Source organism: Cyanistes caeruleus, chromosome 7 (assembly GCF_971803275.1).
Source record: "Cyanistes caeruleus chromosome 7, bCyaCae1.hap1.1, whole genome shotgun sequence".
In the NCBI taxonomy this organism is placed as follows: domain Eukaryota; kingdom Metazoa; phylum Chordata; class Aves; order Passeriformes; family Paridae; genus Cyanistes; species Cyanistes caeruleus.
The window spans coordinates 38,322,784-38,344,324 of NC_141707.1; the positions used below are offsets into that span (position 1 = coordinate 38,322,784).

General features: G+C 41.2%; 2 long non-coding RNA genes across 2 annotated transcripts; one reads left to right on the plus strand and one right to left on the minus strand.

Moving 5' to 3' along the window:
* Nucleotides 1-6,750: 6,750 nt before the first annotated feature.
* LOC147652318 (uncharacterized) lies at nucleotides 6,751-14,073 on the minus strand. Its single transcript, XR_015289163.1, has 4 exons — nucleotides 13,643-14,073; nucleotides 13,398-13,539; nucleotides 11,761-11,969; nucleotides 6,751-10,656 (listed from the first exon to the last, which is right to left on the minus strand). It is a non-coding gene; the product is annotated as an uncharacterized LOC147652318 (long non-coding RNA).
* Nucleotides 14,074-14,427: 354 nt separating this feature from the next.
* LOC111931818 (uncharacterized) lies at nucleotides 14,428-17,723 on the plus strand. Its single transcript, XR_002865765.2, has 5 exons — nucleotides 14,428-14,462; nucleotides 15,746-15,831; nucleotides 16,085-16,242; nucleotides 16,979-17,083; nucleotides 17,237-17,723. It is a non-coding gene; the product is annotated as an uncharacterized LOC111931818 (long non-coding RNA).
* The last annotated feature ends 3,818 nt before the right edge of the window (nucleotides 17,724-21,541 follow it).

Consider the following 21,541-nt stretch of genomic DNA (forward strand, 5'->3'; position numbering starts at 1 on the left):
CGTGACTACCTTGACAACAGCAACCTGTATTTGTAACTTTACATTTCCTCTTTATCTGAGTAAATTTATGTTTATGTTACTAAACATGAACTTTTATTGTTAGCACTGGAAATGTGGGCTGTACCACATTTCCAGTGCTTGTACTTGCTAATTGCTGCAGAATTAATTCAGGTATTATTTTCTAGAGAAAAAGCAGTTTCATTATTATCTTTGCTTTTGCAGACTAATATATTTCCTTGATGACTTAAAGATGCATAAATCTCTTCCTTACTGAATTTCTTTACATTTTATTAAGACACTTTACCTCTTATAAGGCATGATTATTATTGAGAAGCACGTACACTGTCTGTATCTTATTGGGTTTTTTCTCTTTTTTATAGAGGTCCCATTGCCAGTTTCTCCTCCGCCTCCTCAGAATTAAAAAAAAAATAGAAATAAAAATAACAGTCTTGCTGTTTTCTCTTTTCTAAGTAGGTAGAAGAAAATTACTTGATTAGATTATAGGGTTTGTATATGTGTTTAAAGAATTTATTGTGGGAAATCTATACCAGAGCCAAAATGATTAATGGTAATTAATGTTCCCACATTTAATAACAAAAGAATTAATAGAAAGCAGCCACTTACCATAAAGTGTTTCCTTGACATTTCTCACTAAAAATAAAATTTCTGAGTATGACATATATTTTTTTGGGAAAGAAGAAAGAGAAAGATTAGGCAAGGAAACATCTCACTGTAATTTAAACCATTATTTCTCTGACAGCTTTTTATCTCCTGTCTGGAAGAAATAAACATATTAAATTTTTTATTAAAATAGTTAGGCTTTGTGAGAGTACTTTTTTCCCCAGTGCAATAATAAATATTTATTTGTGCCAGAAACAAAGAAGTTTCTCTACGAGGCTTTTACTGATGCTTAGCCAAAGGTAGGATTCTCTTAACCTCATAAATACAGCTCTTGTGCACTCTCATTCTCTTCTTCAGCAGAAGTTTTTGATGTATAAGTAACATTCCTATAGAGATCAGGTCATCCACTGGTATTGATCACCTGCCTCTCTGTCCTCCTTTGATTGTTGTTTATGAAGGATAAAGTGCCCAATATCAATTAAAGAACGGCTCCAAAACACAGAGTTAAGCCAGAGCCACAGTAAATTTCCAAATAAATAACAAAGGCTTTCCAGCAAAGATCTTCAGACATACGGGCTGGACACTGGATGTGGCCAGAGAAGGAGTTTAACGTGACCTAGCGAGCTCTTGCAAAATCCTCCTTCTGTTGCCTGTGCTCTGCCTATCCCCTGTTGTGTTCCATTGGCATGGCTTTAAATATCACCTCCTAGCCGGCAGCGCCGCGGGGGCAGCGTGTCTGGATGCAATGGTAGGAGACTGGTGTTAGGCACTCACATCAGAAAGGGGATTGCAACCATTTGGGAAAAAGCTCTTGGCCAAACTGTCCGGTACAGAGTGAAATTCCATCCTTTTGAAGAAAAAAAAATATCAAAAAAAATCAAGAGCATTAAAAGAAAAATACTGTCAGATGTCCATGTACTATTAGCACAGAATAATTTATACTGAATTCTGCTCTTAGTGTTTTGGTAGATCTGGATGTGCTCTGCCTATGATCTGGATGTGGCTGGGGTTTCTCTGTCTGTGCTTCTGGCAAATGTGGTCAGTATTTAACCCAGACTGTATTTTTGTGCTTGCCATCTGCTTAATTCTGAATGTCAGATCCACAACTGGCCTGGTAGTTATTGCCATTCAGCTATTTTGAACCCAGCAGATAGGAGAGGATGTACTGGTTGTGTGAAAATGTCATTTGAGCTGAGTCTCCTCACAGGAGTTAAATCCAGACCTTCCTGTGAAAATAAAGAGTATGGTTCTCCTATTTTATTTTTTTTTTTTTAAATTGCATTGTTTTCTCCAGTTTTGTGCCTTCTTGGCTTTGCTGCTATTAGGAAAAAAAGTAAAAAAAAAGAAATCTAGTGGAGGCTGAGCATGTAAGAGTTTTCCATCTTGTTGGAATACCAAGTCAATGGTCATGCCACACTAATTCTTTACTAAGTAATTTTCAGAAAGATTCTATGTTTTCAGGTGTGGAAAAACGTTAATTTATAACTTAACTGGAAGTGTTTAACTCAAGTGAGCTATTAAGTTGCCAAATTTAACCCTTCCAGCCTGTCTTATAGGGTCAGGTTGCTCAGATTCTTGTTTGGAGCATCTAGCAAAATAATTGGAAATGGTTTTGATGACTCACTATAACTTAATAAATTTGGATGTGATGCAGGAATGCTGGGAAAACGGCTTACAGTTATTTCATGTCAGGGAAATTACTTAACACTCACAGTTATTTGTATTCTTCACAAGTCTGATTCAGTCTTACAGTTTTGATGTCTCAAACAAACGTCAGCACCTTTCCAAGGAGCACATTGACAAGTGGATGAAACAAGCAAGTGGGCTGGAGAAGACATCTGCCTCCAGTATTCTGATGTACCTCGAGGACCTGCTTCTGGAGGTAGGAGAACTGCTGCAGGATGGGAAGGAGAGCTCAGGAAGGATAATTTTTTGTTGTTGTTCCTTGAAACCTGGGTCATATTGGGTGCCCATCTCTTGGGGCAGCAGTACCCATAGAGGTCAGAGGTGGTTTGTGGCTGCAGAAATTCCTCCAGAGCAAAAAATGGCCATTTTATGTTAGAGGCTATGGAAAAGATGAGGGAAGGAAGGCTTGTAAGGGCATGATCTGTCTCCTAGGCTACAGGGCATTTCCAAGATATGGCCCCCACTGCAGGAGGCCGAGGCCAAAAAGTGCTGTGCTGGGATTAGAAAGAGGCTCTTGGATGATGTGCCTGGTGTCTCCTTTGAAAATGGTGTTGCATGGGCTCCAGCTGGCTGAAAGTTAGCTCTGCCTGCCAGCCCAGCAATGGGAGAGAGCAGGTGGCCACCCTTGGAGGAGACTTTGTTTCCTCTCCCCTACGCAATCCTTCTGCTCAGAAACGGTCAAGTAAAATACATATATAGGTGAATAAATCTATTACACAGAGCTACCTAAAAGCACTTATCCAAACCCTGCCTGCCAGAGATTAAAATGTTAAGGTATGTCTGATTGTAATCCATTTATTGTTTATGAATTCACAATCCTCTTGGACACCCCCAGGTGCCAGCTTTTGCTTATGGATCTCTGAACCAGCCGAAGGAAATGTAAAATCAAATGTGGACAGACAGCTCCCTCTCCAATACATATCCACAGAGGCTGAGGAACACTTGTTATGCTAGCAAGGGTGTGGAATAAATTAAGCTGAGGAAATTTGCTCTGGACCCACCTATTTTAGCCGAGAGGCTTTGTGTGCCAGGCCAGAGCCGGTCCCGCGGGGGCGGCCGTCACCGCGGAGCAGACAGGTGGATCTGGAGATGCTCGGGCTCGCAGCGTGGCACAGGACCAGCAGATCAATATTTAATGTGAAGGCTGTTGCAGCCCCTCACATGCATAATTTATCCCTGCTTTTGGGTACAGCTGGACCGGAGTCAAGCCGTGCTTCCAGACTGCAGGGGGATTTAGAAGTGGGTCCAAGCGTTTCAGACCGTCCTCACCTTCAAAACGAGGGCAATTCCAAAGCCAGGATCCAACCCTTTCCCTCCCTTCTCCACAGACAAACTCCTTGGGGAGGGCTTTGAAATTTGTGTCAAATTACACTGACTTTCCCTTGTTGAGGGCACACAGCAATGTTTGTACAGAACAGAATTAGGGCCCCAGAAAGAATTAAGCATTTCAGAGTTTAATTAAGTGCGCTAACAACACATGAGCAAAGCCAGTCTCATAAAAGAGAACTTTATTTTGCGAATTGACACAAAATAAAAGCCCCTTGGGATTAAATAAAATAAAATAAAAAAAATCTTAAAAAAACCCACATTATGGGGAGTAACCTGGCCACCCTGGCTCATTTCAGTGAGCAAATATCTCAGCTTGGGATTTTTTTACCCTGACAAATGATTAAATTCCAGAGATACGATAGCACGTGATGCCAGCATAACAAGGTATGAGCAAGAGGGATTTTCTTTTGACTAGTTAAGAAATAAGCTTACTAATTCACAAATTTATTATAAGATTAGCCTTTAATACCTGATAATCACCTTCGTCAAGGAAAATTTCGTCTCTTCAAAAGGCAAATGAAATTTATAGATGGGTCTTGAGCCAGGCTTGTGGGTGGTAGACAGCATTCAGGAGAGGTCCAGCCTTTCTCTCAGAGAAAAAGAAACAAAACAGGCATGGCAAAATCTTAGATGCCATAAGATTATTAATCTCTTTGCAGAAAACAAGTTTGATCTCTGTCAGGCTGTCCATTAATTTTGATGGAGGTACTTTTAACATCTTATGTTTGCACTTCAGTGGGGCTGTTACAGCTAAATATGCAAGTAAAAATGTTTTCCCATAACGTATACAGACAAGTGTTCCCATTTCAAAGGTGATGTTGTCATATAGCTATAAGAACATCAGTATTTGCTAGTCTTGTTATTATCTTTTTTGCAATAGCCCATCTGGACCTGAACTAAGAAATGTTCCCAATGTGTTAGGCTCATGCAAACATCTGGTGCAAAAAGAGGCCTTTCTGCTCGAGGACTTTTAGCTCCAACTAATGAAAAAGGCAAAGTGTGGGAGAGGAAAAAGGACAGAGAAGGAAAAAAAAAAAAAAAGATAACTTTTCACAGTGCCATAACCTTTTGCTAGCAGATGGAAGCCTGTCTCCTGACTCCCAGCTGAGTCCCAGTGCCAATAAAGGATATTGTGAAAGAGTTGAGCACAAGTTTATACCCAAGCCACTCATGCAATGATGTTGTGAACAGGTATGAGAGTAGCACAAGCGGTGTCCTACACCAGAAGTGGTTGTGAAGACAAATAACCATAGAAACACTCACTATGCTGCTGTCATTAGCTTTCAGATTCAGAAACTACAGGCTGAGGACAACAAGGACAACACTTTATGCACCCATGCTGAATCTGGAATTAGATTTTCCTCCCTGGGTACCAGGGAACATAAGAACCATAAGAACATCATAAGAACCATAAGAACATTAGTTCTAATGCACTTCTGCAGAAACCAGATGAAACTAGGACCTGAGAATCAGAACTTGTGGAGAGGAGGAGCAAGGTTAACATTGTACCCTGAGATGCAGAATTCCTGAAGTCTCTGCAGACTCAGTATTTGGATCCTTCATCTTTTGATATGAAGGATCTGAGCATGGCTATCCTTTGCCATAGTGCCTCAGTTTCCCCCAGGTGCTGTGTCTCACATTAATCTCTTGGCTGAGTCCAGGCCAGCAGAACTGTTCCTGTAGACCCTCCTAGAAATGTTTAGGTTGGAAAACCTCTCTGAGATAATTGAGCCCAACCATTCCCCATCCCTGCCACCACAAGGCCATGTCCCCAAGTGCCACACCCACGTTCCTGTTAAATCCCTTGGAGGGATGGGAACTCCACCACTGCCCTGGACAACCTTTTTGATGAAGAAATATTTCCTAATACCCAAGCTAAACTTATGACTGCAGTTTTTTCTGCAGAAGAGACTCTCCTTTCAATCCCCTACCTGTCTCCAGCTGCCAATGTTTGCAGAAGTTACAGGAATTTAATTATCTTCAGGGCTTCTACCTCTCTATTAAATTGGATTGAAATAAGCCAATGAATTGGCAAATGGTTAAGGAAGAAAAGGTCTGGCAGACAGGACAAGTGTGAAAGCTTCATTGCTTCAGGAGGCTTGCCCAAAAAGAATTGAACCCAGAAAAGTGTGGGATTTTGAAAAGTATAGCAGCATTTGAACTGTAACACAGATTGCCTGGTTAGGGAGTGAATGCAGGAGAACAAATAAAGGAATTAAGTAGAGAGGAAAGCAAAGGTCAGAGGTCAGTCCCCTCCTTGGCTGACATGGAGAAAGAGATTAGAAGTTTCCATGATTGGGAATATAGTCTTCCTCAAATTAAAAACCAGTTTGAAAGTCCAAACATTAGACAAATCTTGTTTATTCAATTTATTAAAGAGGTCTCAGGCTTAGGGTTCCCATTCCTACACTTCTTATGGGTTTCTACATGCTGGAGCAGGACTCAGAGAGTCTTCCCCAGAGCATTTGAGTATGGAGCACCCAGTGCTGAAGGTCCTTGTGGGGCTGAGACCTGCCTGGGTTCCTCCTGGAGAAGGGACAGACCAAAACCTCTGTAGAAATCCACAGGCTTCACTGCACCAGAGATGGCAGAGGAGCAAATGGCTTCTCTCGTATTTAAAGTGGCAATTTCAAAGCTAAATGTGTTCCTGAGAAAAGACAGGGCAAGGGACCTTTGGAAGTTACTCAACCAAGTTATGGAGCTTCCTGAACTTGAGCCAGGCAAAAATACTAGGATCTGAATCAAAAGGAAATATTTTATAGCTTGAATTCTTTTTACCTATCAATTTTTCTTTTCTGTTTGGAAATGCTTTTTTCCTCTTGTGGTTGAGATGAAAAGATTAAAGTATGATAATGATGTTGTGGAAGAATCATGCTTGGCCGGGTGATGACTGAGCATTTTGGATAGCCTGTTGTTGGCTTTCATGGGTTTGCACATCCCTGGAAGTGCTCGAGGCCAGGCTGGATGGGAGCAGCCGGGTCCAGTGGAAGGTGTGGCAGGGGGTGGGGCTGGAGGGTCCTTAATGTCCCCCCAGCCCAAACCATTCTGTGATTCTGTGTGTAATACCTGCAGTTCTGCATAGAAGTACATCCTCTTTCTCTCTTTTTAGTGCTATTTTTGTACGTGTGTGTGTAAATATTTGCAGTGGAATTGATAAACTGAAGGAGAATCCCACTGCCCATTGGCAGAAAAGCATTGCTGGGTCAAAGACTGGCAGCCAAGGTGAGAACTGATCTCCCAACACACCAATTTTAAAACTCAGAAAGTTTAACACTTACTAGAGGTATTTCAGTTTAAATTTCTACTTTTCCCATGCTGGGTGCTTCCATCCCTCTTCCATGTGTGAGGCTGGGATAAGCAGGATTTTGGGGAGGGCTGATGCCCTCACCTCCCACTCTCTGACTGAGAGCTGCAGCTCCACAGCACTTTTCCTGCTGCCCACAGGTTGTAGCAAGTGTTCAGTCACACCAGCCCTCTGTGAGATTGTGCCTGCATTATTTATTAGCCAACAGACCTGACTCTGTCCCCTTTTTCAAGCCAGCTTTAGTGACTGTGCATTCAGGGTCAGTTCCCTCACCCCTCTGCACGCTGTGGAGGGTGAGGAGAGGCAGGGATTTTCCATGCCTGTCCCTTGGCTGGCTCTCAGCACACTTCCCTTTCAGATTTGGGGTTTTACATGGATCCTTAGGTATTTGTGAGATAAATTAAAGTATTCCTTGCAAAGAGGGAGGTGAACTTGTGTGGAGCACCAAAGCAGGTGGGCTGATCTGAGCAGAGGGTGCTCCCACACAACTGGTCATTCAAAAGCAAGGCACATCATGCTGCAGCTTTGATATATAAAAACAACTAAATGAAGAAAGCGGCACAGAAAACTGCAAGGCAAGCTTGCAAAACAGTCTGTATACTCTGACAGTGGAGGTAATTCTCTTTTTAATAATTCCAATAGCAATTACTAATAATTAGCTGATCTAATTTAGATTTATATTTTGTCTTTTCAAAGCTATCCTATTACATATAGTTGAGGAACCTTGCCCTTAAAAAATGATATTATCCTGACAACCTGGGACTGCTGTTGGAGAAAAGATTTTGCCTGAAAGCGTTTCAGGAAGTTACAAAACTCCTTTACATGGCCTGTTGGATCTGTGTATGATTTCCAACATTACACAAAATAAATACCAGGAGACTGGTGTGGTTTATACAAGAGTTTATAGAGAAAAAAATCCACCCACCAGCTCCCTTGCTGAGGATTACAACCAGGTCCCTGCTGCCAAGTTCTCTGTTTAGGTAAAGCATGAGAAAATCTACCATTTTTTTAGAGTCACAAAAGGGGTGCTACAGGGGGGCAGTGAGAAGTTGACAGCTCTCACTGCTTAAAAGGCAGCTGTTCCTTCTCAGGTACTATTATTAATAAACCCTAAGGTAATGTTTGCTCTGAAATATGTCTAATTGAAATAATTTACCCTAACCCTTAGAGAATTATGAAACTGTTTTCATCATGTTCACACACAGCAAAATAATTATGAGATGCCATATGGAAAAGACATCATGTGGTATATGTATTTCTGAATGTATACTTTTTGAAATGGTTCCCACAGATAAATCATACAGCTAATTTACAAAGAGGAGGTGGATAGTAGTTCTTAAGTATGCAGTTTAAGTTTAAAATGGTTTCAGGCTGGGTAAATTTACAGTGGTGATGACATGCAGTAATTGCACTGATCACAGGATGTATATCACAGAAGATGTCGATAATGCCATTAAGTTACACTGCACAAAATGGAGCAAGAGTATTCTGCTGGTGACTTTCTGCTGTTGCCATAAACCACCCCCCAAAGCCTCTGCAGGCCCTGTGTGGTCCTGAGCTCATTTTGCAGCTGGTATGTACCTGACCAGAGCACTGGAAATGTGTCTCTGTCCTCTGTGAGTCTCTGAGATGTTCCTTGTCTACACTTTAGAAAGCTCTAAGCAAAGGGAAGAATCTCCTTAATATATAAATTAATACACTTGAATACAGAAATTTCTTTTGAATGAAGTTCTCAAGACAATATCTGTTAAAATGCTGTTCCTTTCTGTCCATCCCTTGAAGGTTTCCCAAAGGGTTTTATTCCTGATCTCTACCTGCATTATCTTATGTTTGGATGATATATCCCTGAGGTTTTGTATGTAGGTTTGATTACGTAGAGACATTCACAGGTTTGGTAGCAGGAGAATTCTGCAGGGCACTTCTTGGTCTTTTTCCAGGAGTAATTGTGGTGGCTGATGAAACTTCTGAGGTTCTCTTCCTGGTGGTTAAGAAGTTTTGAAGGTGCTTTTTGAATAAGGAACTCTTATTAACATTTCTAGAAATCTGGCTGGAGATCAGGCTGTCTTGTCAGACTTCTGGTGGTTCTTGGTTCCAGATGGATGGAAGTAAAATCAGAGAATATGTCATTGCACCCTCGCTGTTTCGTGTCCCACTGGAAACCAGCAAGGGACAAAGACACAAAACTCTTTCATTCCGTCCACTCCACTCTCTTTATCGTTAAGGATCCTTAAAATTAAAAAGGATAATTTCAAACTGGAGCACTTCACATTCGCCTGTGTCTGAATTAGCTCACCAATCGCTCCTGCAATTATTTCTGCAGTGATTAGTGAAATATTTGAAAGATGTGGAGTACACAAACTAATTCACCCTCAGCTCTATTTTGCAAGAACCATAGGCACGCACAGCAGCTGCGATGTTTATCCCCCAGTAATGACATCATTACCCTGCATTACTGCTCTAGGTAGTGTATTTGTCAACAGCCAGGAACTGATGAGCACAAGGAAAATATTTACCCAACTTCTGTGCTGTGGCATTACCCCAGTAATGCCATTTCAGGAAGATCACACTGCACTCCCGAGCTTCGTGCTGCAGAAACCAAAAAAGCTTTGACATTTCCGTGCGTGTAACACCAGTCTTCAAATAACCACCTTTTAGAGACAGTAATTACAGTAATTCTGGTTTCAAGGGACAAATGAAAAATAAAAAAGAAGGGGAAAAGCGATATTCCCCACAAATATCTAAAGGTGGGAGCTTACCAATACCCTCCCTGTGCGTGGAGCGCTGGGGACATCCATATTTGATGTCTCCCTAATCTTCCCAGGAGTAGCTACATAAGCCAATATTTACTCTCTCTGTCTGTACAGATACAGTATCTGAATGCTGCTGCATTAATGTGTGAGTATTTAAACTGAGCTTTTCTGTCTCTTCCCTGGGAGCTGCCTGCACAGGAGAGGTCTCGCCTGGCTCCTTCCCCCTCTCTGTCATTCCCGCTCTTGGATGAGAAATGTGAGGCTCTTTCCCCATTTCTAACGTTGCACAGACGAAAAGAAAAGTTCCCCTTTTAGCAGCTTCCAGTCATTTGTTTTTATGCTCACTGAAGGTACATCACAGTCGGTGTTATTGCAGTGCCCTAAACCAAAAGTCACTTTTTTTTTCTTTCCCGGTGAGTTACAGTAGATTATTATTTCACTGCAGTACCTGAAAGCATGAAATAGAGATTTATGATACTCCTGTGTTTTCCACTTCAATTCATGCAATGTGAGGAAGGTAAAGTGTCTCTAGCTGCACAGTATCCCTTATTTTTTCTCTTTGGAGCATTGTGTGCTGTGTGATTAGAGGAAAGTGAGAAGGTCACTGACCAAACTTTATCTTCCACACAGTTTCCCACAGAATGTATTCCTCCTAGGGAACATTTTCTCAGCTCAGGTTATTTCCAGAAATGTTCTCAAACCATAAGAGCAGTCCTTGCAGTAAAACATTTCATTCCCACTTTTTATCCTTTATCTAGCAGCGCAGTGTTGACAGCATTTATGTTTCTTCTATTGACTGGGCCAAGAACAACAGGATTAATGAGGTTGTCTCTTCATGAGTGCATTATGTTTTTTTCCTCTGACCTTTCAAACATGGGAATCTTCTGTTTGCAATATTTCTTAAGGAAGGAAAACCCCTTTTTGCCGTAGTTTTGACGGTCCCCGCGCCTCTCGCCAACCTGTGGGCTGGAAGGAAACCGGGAAAAAGCAAAAGAGGGACTATCTTTATTTCCTCATTTTTTTGGAAGAGCTGTCTGGGGGAATGTGGGATATTTTAAGGGCTTTCTCAAGCATTGAGGTTGTGATGATAAATCTTGCATGGCTGCCTAAGGACTATCGTGTTACAGGAGCTGTTCAGGAGACGAGTGGACATTGCCCTGCTGGTTTAATTATTTATTAATATTTCCAAAGTATTGCATGTGTTTAGACTGGACAAGGAGGGGAAGGAGGAGCCACTGGATTCACAGCCTTCCTCAGAGCACTCTTGTGCTTTATCTTGCCTATTCCTGATTGTTTCTGACACTGGGTAGCTGGAACACAATCAAGATCGGATCATTGCTAAGTGCAGCAGGACAGGGAACGTGAGGAATTTTCCCAAGGACGGGAGCACAAATATCTTTAAACACAACAAATAGCTTTGCACATATGACATCTTTTAGCCAAGCTCCTCAAAATACATCAATTAGATAAGCTAAACATAATTAAATTTTTGCATAAGATCATTAGGGGTGGCTTATTCCCATTTTTCATCTGGGAAAATGGAGGGACAGGGAGCTGGAAAAACTCCCACCCCAGAAATTTATCTATAACAGCCCAAAATTCATCTATATAGGCAGGTCTCAAGGCTGCTAATTTCCCTTTTAAGTTGTTTGTTTGCCCTTTTGGTGGGAAAAGAGGCAGCACAAATTTGTGCATTCACATTTTGCATCTTAGAGGGCAGAAAACCTCTTTATAGAGGTAAAGGAAGTTTGGTGTCAGTCCTTTAATCTCTTCTTTCCAGCACGTGGTGAATGATAGAGAAATCTGCCTTCTATTTTGGATGGGGAGAAGTAGAAGAGGTTCTATGGATGTGTACACAGAGAGTTGTCGTATGTGTATAAAAAATACAAAAAAATTATGAAAATATATAAATATAGAAATGTATAAATCTTGAAATATAACCTAAAAATGACTATAAAAAGAAGTGGAAACAGGAATGTTTGCAAACACTCACAGAATATGTTTCCCAAAGGTGTGTAGTGTTGCTGCAAATAAGAAAACCCTTTGCCAAGTAGGAAAAACAGCCCTTACCTTCTGACTGATGGGAAAATACATTGTCCAGGGAACTTGCTGAGCACTCCAGTGCTGGCTTTACTTCATGTCCAGGGTGTAGAGGGCCAGGACTCCGGGCTGGGATCCAGGAGGGCCAGAGCTCAAGCACTGCTCTCAGGCTTTAAGCAAACTCGAGTTCTCTGTGTGTGTGGATTCAGGTCATGCTGGGACTGTGAGATCGAGCTGAACTAGACATGTGGACACAGCCAAATTCATCCATGTCAAGCCCAGGAAGGGATGAGAAACAAATATTCCTGCCTGCTTTAATGATTTAAATAATCCCACATATTAGGGAAAGGCTGCTTTGCCAGAGTTTAGGCTGAAAAAAGTGATCAGAGAAGCTAAGAAATTTCTAAGCAACTCTTCAGAGTAATATTTCATGAGATCTTGAAATATTTGCTCCTAAGAATAATACTTATGCAGTTAAAAAAAGAAATTCAACTGTGTATTGTCCTCACAGGAGAGAGTTTCTCCTTTTTAAGCACGATTATATTACATGTCTTAAATTTGGGGTTCCTGAGCTTTGAGCGTTTGAGTTTGATGCTTGAACTCTTCTGTGTTTCATTTAGGATTTCTTGTTTAGCTGCACTTAAAAAACCAAAGAGAGCATTTCACGAATCCACATTTCTCAGTATTTAGGGAAGTTGAACATAACTGTAATTTTATTAAATTCTTGTGTTCTACATTTTTTTTTTCTCATAATAATATATGCACAGGCTTAAATCTGCTGATTGTCACAGTTGTTTAGCAAGAGTAAAGTGGGTAAAAGCTAAAAAACCTGCAGTTTGCTTTCTCCTCCCTTAAGCAGACAAGCTCCCTGTCATACACTACTAAAATATTCTCATAAAGCCCCAAATGAAAAGAATTTTTGGGTTGTAACCCTCAAGACTTTGAGATTTTTAAATCCTGACACTTAAGGATTAAAAAAAACCCACCCACGTATCTATCGGGGAACGGTGAATACATGTTTGTGTAGTTTGCCTTATTTGCATTTGTTGGTAATTAATTAAAAAACATGAGTTTAATTAAACTTGGAGTTAGGGGATTCATTAAAATAAAAACAAAAAGCATTTCAGTTAAAAATGTAAAATAACGTGTTGGGCTGAGTTTGCTGGTGCAGCTTAAGGATTTGCAGGGAAATGCCGGCAGTAGGAAAACTTGAGGGACTATCACACTGCATAGAGTTAGAGAAGAGTTACTGAACAAAGAGAGTCTTTGTCAGCAGATAAATTTCACCTTGTAGATACTCAAATCAGAATAACAATGTTTGCCCTCGGTTTCTTTCTGGGCTGAGTCTGTGGCTATGAAAGAATGACAACGATGGAAGCCCAAAGGAAAGGTTTGAAGCATAACTGGAAGGAAGGTTATTAAAATAAGAGCTAGAGGGAAAAAATAAATATTAAAAAGCTTAAAGGGAAGAGGTATAACTCATCAAAAACTCAAGACTAAATTACATCTACCTGTTTATATTAGCAGGAGAAGTTATTTCTCTTTTCAATGTCTTAGTCACAACTCATTGCCTTTAGATTCTTTTCCTTTGAGAACCATGGAAGGGACTTTACTTCTAAAAAAGACCATGTTAAAATGTTGGAAGCAAAAACTGAAAAAAAAATTACCTCAGTTGAGAATTAAATGCTTATTTTTCTCTGCTGTCTTTGATTTTGCCCCTCTTGCAGGACCGGGTTAATCCCTTCAGCAGAAAAGTATAAACAGCAGAAATCTTGAAGTTTTTGTAGTTTGTGTCATGAAAATTGTCACCTAGAACAAAAGTGAGATGTTTTTACCCTCTCAGACTGACGGGGTTCAATGAAGATCCCCTAAAGCAGTCACCCAGGTGGGATTTTTGCCTACAAGGACCTACACAAGCTGCTGGCTCCAGGGGCTTTGGACAGACACAGATGGAAATATCACTGCCACCTCTCCTGGGGTGGGGGAGCCGGTGAAAAATCACTGACTTTCATCAAACTGCCTCAAAAATCAAGAATTTCTACTTTATTCTTCCCTTGAAGTATTTAATTCAGGGAAGGAAACAATTATAATAACGGAATAGAACACTCCCTAAAAAAATTCCAAGTTGCATTATTTAGACTCATTTTCCTATGAAATTAATTTAAAACACCTCAGCAACGAATATAAAAAAATATAAAAAGATATAAAAATATAAAAAAAATAATCTCAATTAACGTTCCCCAAGGCTTGTCATCATGGTGGCTTGGCATTCCCCTGCAGGAGGACAACTTTGGTGTGCAAAGGAGCAGGTTTAAAAGAAAAAAAAGAAACAAAAAACCCACAACAAGAGAAGCATTTTGCGTCTCTTTGAGATGAGAAACCATCTGTGGGTGCCCATTTCCTGCAGGGCTCATCCAACTTTAGCAAAACACCTGCGCCTGCCGGGGAAGGTGGCCCTGGCAGGCAGCAGATGCTCCACAGCTGAAGCCTTTCAAAGGAGACACCTTTAGAGCTCCTGCCCTTATGGGATAACTGAATCATCCATAAATAGTCTTTAAAGGCAGCATTGTCTGCCTGAAAAAACCCAAAAAAAAGCTCAAGGAAAATGAAGTAGGGGTTTTGTGTGTGGGTAAAGTAAATACGGTTGGAAATACATGACTTGTTAAAAGCTTTTTGAGGACCCCACACTCACGAAATCTTTTAGGTCATGTGTTTGCTTTCTGAAACATTTGGTAAGTAATAAGTGCCAAGGGACTATATGCACTCCATCTGGAATTAGCAGATTCCTCTTTGTTCAATTGTTCCTAAATTTGGAACCAGCCGACTTGCTTAAAAGTATTTTGATTTGCTTTTAAATAAATATGGGAGATAAACATAGCCCAGGACCAGGAAAGGTACGTTTTTAGTCCTCTCCCTCTCTCCACACCACTCTTAAAGGGCCAATTCTGATGTCTGCTGTTGGTTTATGGTAACAATTTGTTTGGAGTGGTCCATCATTTCTCTTCCCTTTTTTATAAATAGTATCAAAGAAATCAGAGCTGGATCAGAACTATTAGATCACTGAATCCACTCTGCTGCCAACAGAGTCCTGCTGCTTGTAGAGTATTTTTTCCATTTCTTTCTCCAGGTTAAACTTGGAATTGAGCTTAGAGCCTGCAGGTCTAAGGAGAGGTACAAGAATAAGTAGAGATTTCCCTCTTTCCTCCTTTCCTAACAAGAAAAATACCTCATTTTCATCTCCACCACCCCTACACAAGGAAACACCATATCAAAAGATCAAGTAGATGCTTGCTCCTTGCAGGTGCTGTAGATTACTACCTCATCCCTGTAAAACTTTAATTTTTGCTTGGGGAAAGCAGAAAAAGGAAGAGAAAAGCAGCACTTCTCTTATCTTCCCTTATGTCCTATAACATGTCAGAGTCTGAGACCAGAACACCTGCCTGTCCTGTAGGCGTTTGAAAAGAAACTGCATTTCCTTTAGGGCCTTTAAAACTTTTCTAGACACAAGTCTTTACAAACATGCTTGAGAAAACACTTCAAAGAATTGAAAAAGCAAACTTGAATCCCCAAAATTGCACAGAATTCACGATACAGAACTGAGCTGGAGGAAAGAATTGACCCCGAAAATGTTTTCAATGAACAGCTTGTAAAACAGGGCTCAGGAAGGTTGTCCAGCGTTGTTACGTTTGGCGTGTGAATAATTATTAAGAGGTGCAGATCTGTAGATTTGGGATCCCAGCCTAAGATGTTCAGCCTGTGTGTGTTGGTCTGCTTCCATGGGCTGGAATGGAGCAATGCCTCCCTTCTCCAGCCGGGGATGGATGATCCCTCTCTCCACCGGCTCTGGAGGAGGCTTAGGGAGTCTCTCCTTCCTAAGCCAGAGCTGGCCTTCCTGAGCTGTGTCTTACAAGCATTACACAGCAGGATCAAGGTCTTTGTCTAGTTCACTGCTCAGAATTTCTTTTCATCCGGCGTTTATTCAGAATATAAGCAAACATTTTATTTCTGTTTCAAGCTTTCCTAGGACTGCAAGCAGTGCAGCGCAAGATACAGATTTCCCCATCTCTACAAGGCCTTTTTATTTGGTCTAGATACACATCTGTAAGTATTTTACCCTCTCATATATTCATATATACTGTAAGTCAAAGGAGCTTAAGTTTTCACTTCTTGCATTGCATTGCAATCACTCTGTTTCATGGGGTGCTTCCGATGTGTTACATCTCAGCAGCCTCAGGCCTTCTCTGAGTCACTGTTCTGACCTTCCCAGCAAGCAGGAACTGAAACTACAGCGAAAGATTAGTGTGGGATACTCAAAACCTAACCATAATCTCTTCTACCTCTTTTCCTGTTCCAGTCAATCCTTGTTTTGAGGATCAAATCTGTATTTCCTGCGTGCTTGAGGAAAGTCTGTCAGCGTGATGGGGCATCAGCATCACTCAGCAGGACCTGTTGAGGAGCCAGTGATGGCTTGGCCCATCACAGCACTGATTTATCCTTTTTTGATCTAATCCTGTGAGTATGAGCTCAGGAGCTGTGCCAAAACTTTGTGGAGACTCTGTTGTGTGCATACACCTTAGGTTAGGGCACTGTTAGGGTAATGGTTGGACTTGATGAGCTCAGATGTTGCTTCTAACCTTAATGATTTTGTGATTGCAGAGCTCCAATTCTTAAAGAAAATGAGCTCTCAGCTTTAAGGATGGTTGCTGGCTGCAGTTAATGTATTTAATTATATATATGTATATAATATATATATATGTGTTTATGTTAGGAAATATTTAGTAGAATCTGGCAATTTGAAAAGAGAAAGATTTAAAAGCAGGGACTGAAGGGGCTCCAGGAGAGCTGGAGAGGGACTGGGGACAAGGAATGGAGGGACAGGACACAGGGAATGGCTCCCAGTGCCAGAGGGCAGGGATGGATGGGATATGGGGAAGAAATCCTTCCCTCTGAGGGTGGGCAGGCCCTGGCACAGGGTGCCCAGAGAAGCTGTGGCTGCCCCTGGATCCCTGGCAGTGCCCAAGGCCAGGCTGGATGGGGCTTGGAGCACCTTGGGATGGTGGAAGTTGTCCCTGCCCACAGCAGGGGGTGGAACTGGATGATCTTCATGGTTCCTTCCAGCCCAAGTCATTCTAGGATTCCATGAAAATGCAGCAACTTGTTTCCTTCAGTACCTGCAACATGAGTAAATACACTTGATAAGAAAAATGGTGGTAATTGTATATTCTTCTGATAATGTGTCCTCCTCAAGGGTTTTTGTAGGCTGAGAAAAGAAGAAATATTCATTCGTGCTCCACAGAACTAGATTAAAACCTTGTCTTTGCCACCTGTGAGAGGACAGAACCCCAGTTGTTCTGTAAGTGAGAGACCAGTGGTTTCTTTTTGTTTCTGGTTATTATTTATAAATTCTGAGCAAGCAACTTTGTTATGAGACTAAACTCATTTGCAACTTGTGAATTTTTTTGACAATGCATATGTTCATGCTTCACATTTTGTCATCTCCTTTCAGGAGACTACAAGAATTTCCATCATTTCACTTGGAAAAAATTCTGATAGCTGGGCAAAACTGCCTTAGAAAAAGACGAAGAAACTCAGAGAACAAACAGAAATATTGGATGGTGGATGAGGTGAACCTAAATTTTACAATGAAGGGAGAGGTTATCAAAGTTTCACTCTCACAGACTGTTTTCTGCTAAGGGGTTGAAGGCAAGTGGTTGTGGCAGGTCAGGTTATCACGTTGTGCTATAGTTAGAACTCTGGACTGGTTCTGTGCTGTTGTTTGTTGAGATGACTAAGTTGTCATTTTTAATTAGCTTTATGCTCCTCTCAAAGGCTAATTACTTTACTTTTTATCAAGAACACTTGATTGGTAATGACAAGGGTGCCATGGTTACGTATTTTTAGAGAATTCCCCAACCTGCACCATGATGTGATTTCCTGTTCCCCCTGGATTCTTTGTGCAGTAAAGCCTTCAATAAAAATAATGGTTAAGAAAATTGGAAGTTTACTGAAAATATTGGTGGAAAAAAGTATCTCTTGATTTCTTTTTGTCAGGAAGGCCGCTGCTAATGTATTTTCTCTGTGTAAAGAAAATTATGCTCAGTTTACCTCCCTGTCAGTGACACTCATGTTGCTCTGTTACCTCCACTGAAGTTACCTCAGACAAACTGAATTTGAGACCTTCCTTTTTTCCCCCCTCTCATTTGTCTATGGCTGTTCATCTCCCCTGGTCATCAAAGAAATCTGAGTGAACTGCACCTTTATTTCCAGGTGTGGATATTGCACAACCAGAGAGGTTTCACCACCTTTTTTCACCATTACTGGGTTGGAGAGCCCTTGAAATAAACATGCAGTCACAAGTGAAACCTCTCTTTTCTTTATCAACCTGTAGATTGCTGTAATCTGTCCTTGTTTCAAACAGCAGCAGCCCAAAAAGTGATGTTTCTGTGGAGGCTCCCTCAATGGGGGAGACAGCAATGGGAGATGTAAACCCTCTCCTGACATTTTTTAGAAGTACAGTTATACCCAGAGAATGGCTGCATTTCTCCTGTTCATAAATACACATCAGATGTGTGGTAAACTGAATTCTCCCAGGAGATTGTCCTGAAGGAGAGAAAGGTGTTGATTTAGAGTCTACATCTGCATTCTGAGCTGCTTTGGTACCTGCTGCTGGAGAGAATTCCCTGCACCAGCAGCCTCCCCAGACTGGGCTTAGAGCTCTCCCCAGAGCAGAATCCCAGGGGAACCTAATGCTGCTCCCAATCCCCTGGAAAGGCAAAGAGGGAACAGCCACCACCTTCCACTGCAGGGGGAAAGGGACTCCCTGGTGACAGCAACTCCTGTCACATCCTCCAAAATGTATTGAGGGCAGGATCAGAGGAGAGATCTCCCTGAACTGAAGGGAAGGTCGGTGTGGTGGGATGCTGGTATGGCAGGTGTGTGTCCCCAAGGTGCCAGGAGGAGCTCCTGAAGGGTGTGTTTGGCTGGGGAAGCCTGCTGGAATGTTTTCAGTGGCAGGAACCATGTGAGGGACATCTCTGTAGCCAGGCAGCTGGAGATGTGAAGAGGTTCTGGGGTGAAGGCACACACAGTCCCCATGTTTTGACATTCTCCTTCTCAGAGCCAGACAGGGAATGTGGCAGCTCCAGTCACTGCAGCAGTGAAGTGTAAGTCCCTGCAGTCTACATGCAAAAAACTCCTTCTTTACTGAGCATCTCATCTTCTTAATGAGCCAGTAACACATCTAGGACTCCAGTAATTAAAGTAAGGTTTCGTTGCTTCTTACTGATGCCAGCACCAAGGAGGAAGGAGAGAGAGAGGGACAGGTAGGGTAGGCTGGCAATCTCTGTGGGAAACAGAAATTTGGTTCCCTGCTTCCTCTGCTGCCAGAAAAATAGACAGGACTGGATCCTAAAGGTATCAAATGCCTAAATCCTATGGAATTCAAAGTAAGTGACTGGCTAAATGCTGTGGGGATCTGGGCTTAATCTCTGTGTGCCTCAACCCTTCATCTGTCTTATAAGTGCAGTGATTCTTTCCCATTCCCAGTAAAGAAAAATAATACAAATGTTATGGAAAACAAGGTGTCTATTGTTATCTTTGAATATATATATATATATATATATATATATATATAAATATCTAAGCAAGACATAAGTATTTACTTTTATTTGAGTGATGATTACATTACAGTTTTCAATTTTAGAGAGAAGTGCTTGTTGATGAACATATTGTTGTATTCCCCAGCTGTAATCTGGATACAGATTCCTCTCCAGGCGTTCACCAACAGCAAGGATCAACAAGAAGGTAAGGTAAAGGTTCAGCTTTTAGAAGTCAGGCTAATAATATTCTTTCCTCAATGCAAAGCTGAGCCTGTTTCACTTTCAGGCTAACTTTCAGCATCTCTGATTTCTATGTGGTGCCTTGCTTCCAGTATAAATAAATGATCCCACATTCCGTCATGATAACATATGCTCATGCAGAGCTCAAAATTAGAAGGAATATGAAGTGTTCTATTAATTGCATGAATGTTGATTGTTAAAATCATGTGCTAATTGGTAATATCTGTGTGCAGTAGGTTCCCGCAATATGTGTTAGATTACATTAACTGTGCTCGTGACTCAGATATCAGCATTATGCCTTTCGTAGAAGGAGCTTTTTTAGACTTTGTGTAATTAGGTTCTATAGATTATCAGTGTAGAAAAATTAGTAGAAGGCTGTGTAAAGGGCATGTGAAGTTAGAGGAATGAGGAATACTGAGCTCCAAAGATGCATCTGCTCCTCTTTCTCATGGTGTGCGTTTCCTCACATCCTCTCCAGAGTAATTCTCACCGTGTTTGTCTTGAGCTAATTCCCAGGGAATCAAGCACCTCACTGCCATGGTGATTACATCTGGAAGTTGCCATATTTTTTTGAGTGGGCTTTCTCCATTTTCAGTCTTTTCTTTTGCCTTCCCCAGGCTTTGATCCAAGAAACATTCAGGTACGTTACAGATAAATGAGATTATCACCATACTCACCTATCAGCGGGGCAGTTGAGCACAGTTAGAAACACAACTCTCCTGTACCAGATGTGCTTCCTCTCCATTCCTAATCCCTGGGGGAAAATTCATATGGATCTGTTTTGTTCACTGATGTTTTAATTTTATTGAGTGCCATGAGTATTTATTAAAGTAGGCAAGGTAGGAGGAACTGGGGCTTGGAGCTAAATGTGTGTGTTTTTAAGAAATGTGGTGGTTATTTCCACTCTGGGCGTGACAGTCAGGAGGGCTGTGCTTCCAAACTCACCCAGACCTGGGACTCTTCATCAGGAATGTAGTGACAGGACAGGGAGTACTGGGTTCAGACTGAAAGAGGAGAGATTTGGGTTGGATGTACAGAAAAAATGTTTCCCTGTGAGGGTGGGGAGGCCCTGGCACAGGGTGCTCAGAGAAGCTGTGGCTGCCCCTGGATCCCTGGAAGTGCCCAAGGCCAGGTTGGACAGGGCTTGGAGCAACCTAGTCCACTGGAAAATGTCCCTGCCCATGGCAGGGGGTTGGAACTGGAAGATTTTTAAGGTCCATTCCAACCCAGACCATGCAAGTTTTTGTATTTTCAGAAAAGAAGACTGAAAATTTAAAAAAATGAAAATATATTTTAAAATTATTTAGAGACACACCAGGCAGATTTTTCAGTTGTTAAAAAAAAATAAAAAAATTAAACACCTTAAATGCTTTGTGGGTTGCATTGAGAAAAATATTCAGAGTTGGATTCCTAACTAGCATAATTTTAATTCATTTTACAGTGGACCAGCTTGGTAATGATGCAATGAATTAAAACAGGTTGTCTGAGAGGAAAAATGGATGCAGTTTTGGTAAAGAGAGCATTTACAGAAGCGTTAGAAGTCTTGAGTCTTATTGGGGCTGTTTCTCTAATATCTCTTGATTTACTGATCTTGAAACAGGCAAAACCTCATGGGTTCATGAGCTTAATGTTAAGGCACACTTCATCAGTTGTCCTGAGAAATGCAAAGATTTAAGAGGAAATCAGTTTTAGCCCCCATCCAAAATGTTGACACTGAATCAAACAGAGCATGAACTATATACACAGTTTTAATTAAAAGAAAAACTGACAAATTACCAACATTCTAGTGTTCAGAAGATGGTTATCTGTTACAGAAATATGTTTTCTAATGCACATGCTCTCATACATGAAATAGTTTCTAGATTTATTTTATTATAATTGCAAACTATGGCACAAGCACTTAATCTTACCTACTTAAAAAATGTAAAATGTTTTCCAATTTCTTAGCAAGTCTCCCTCCTCCCTCCACTTCT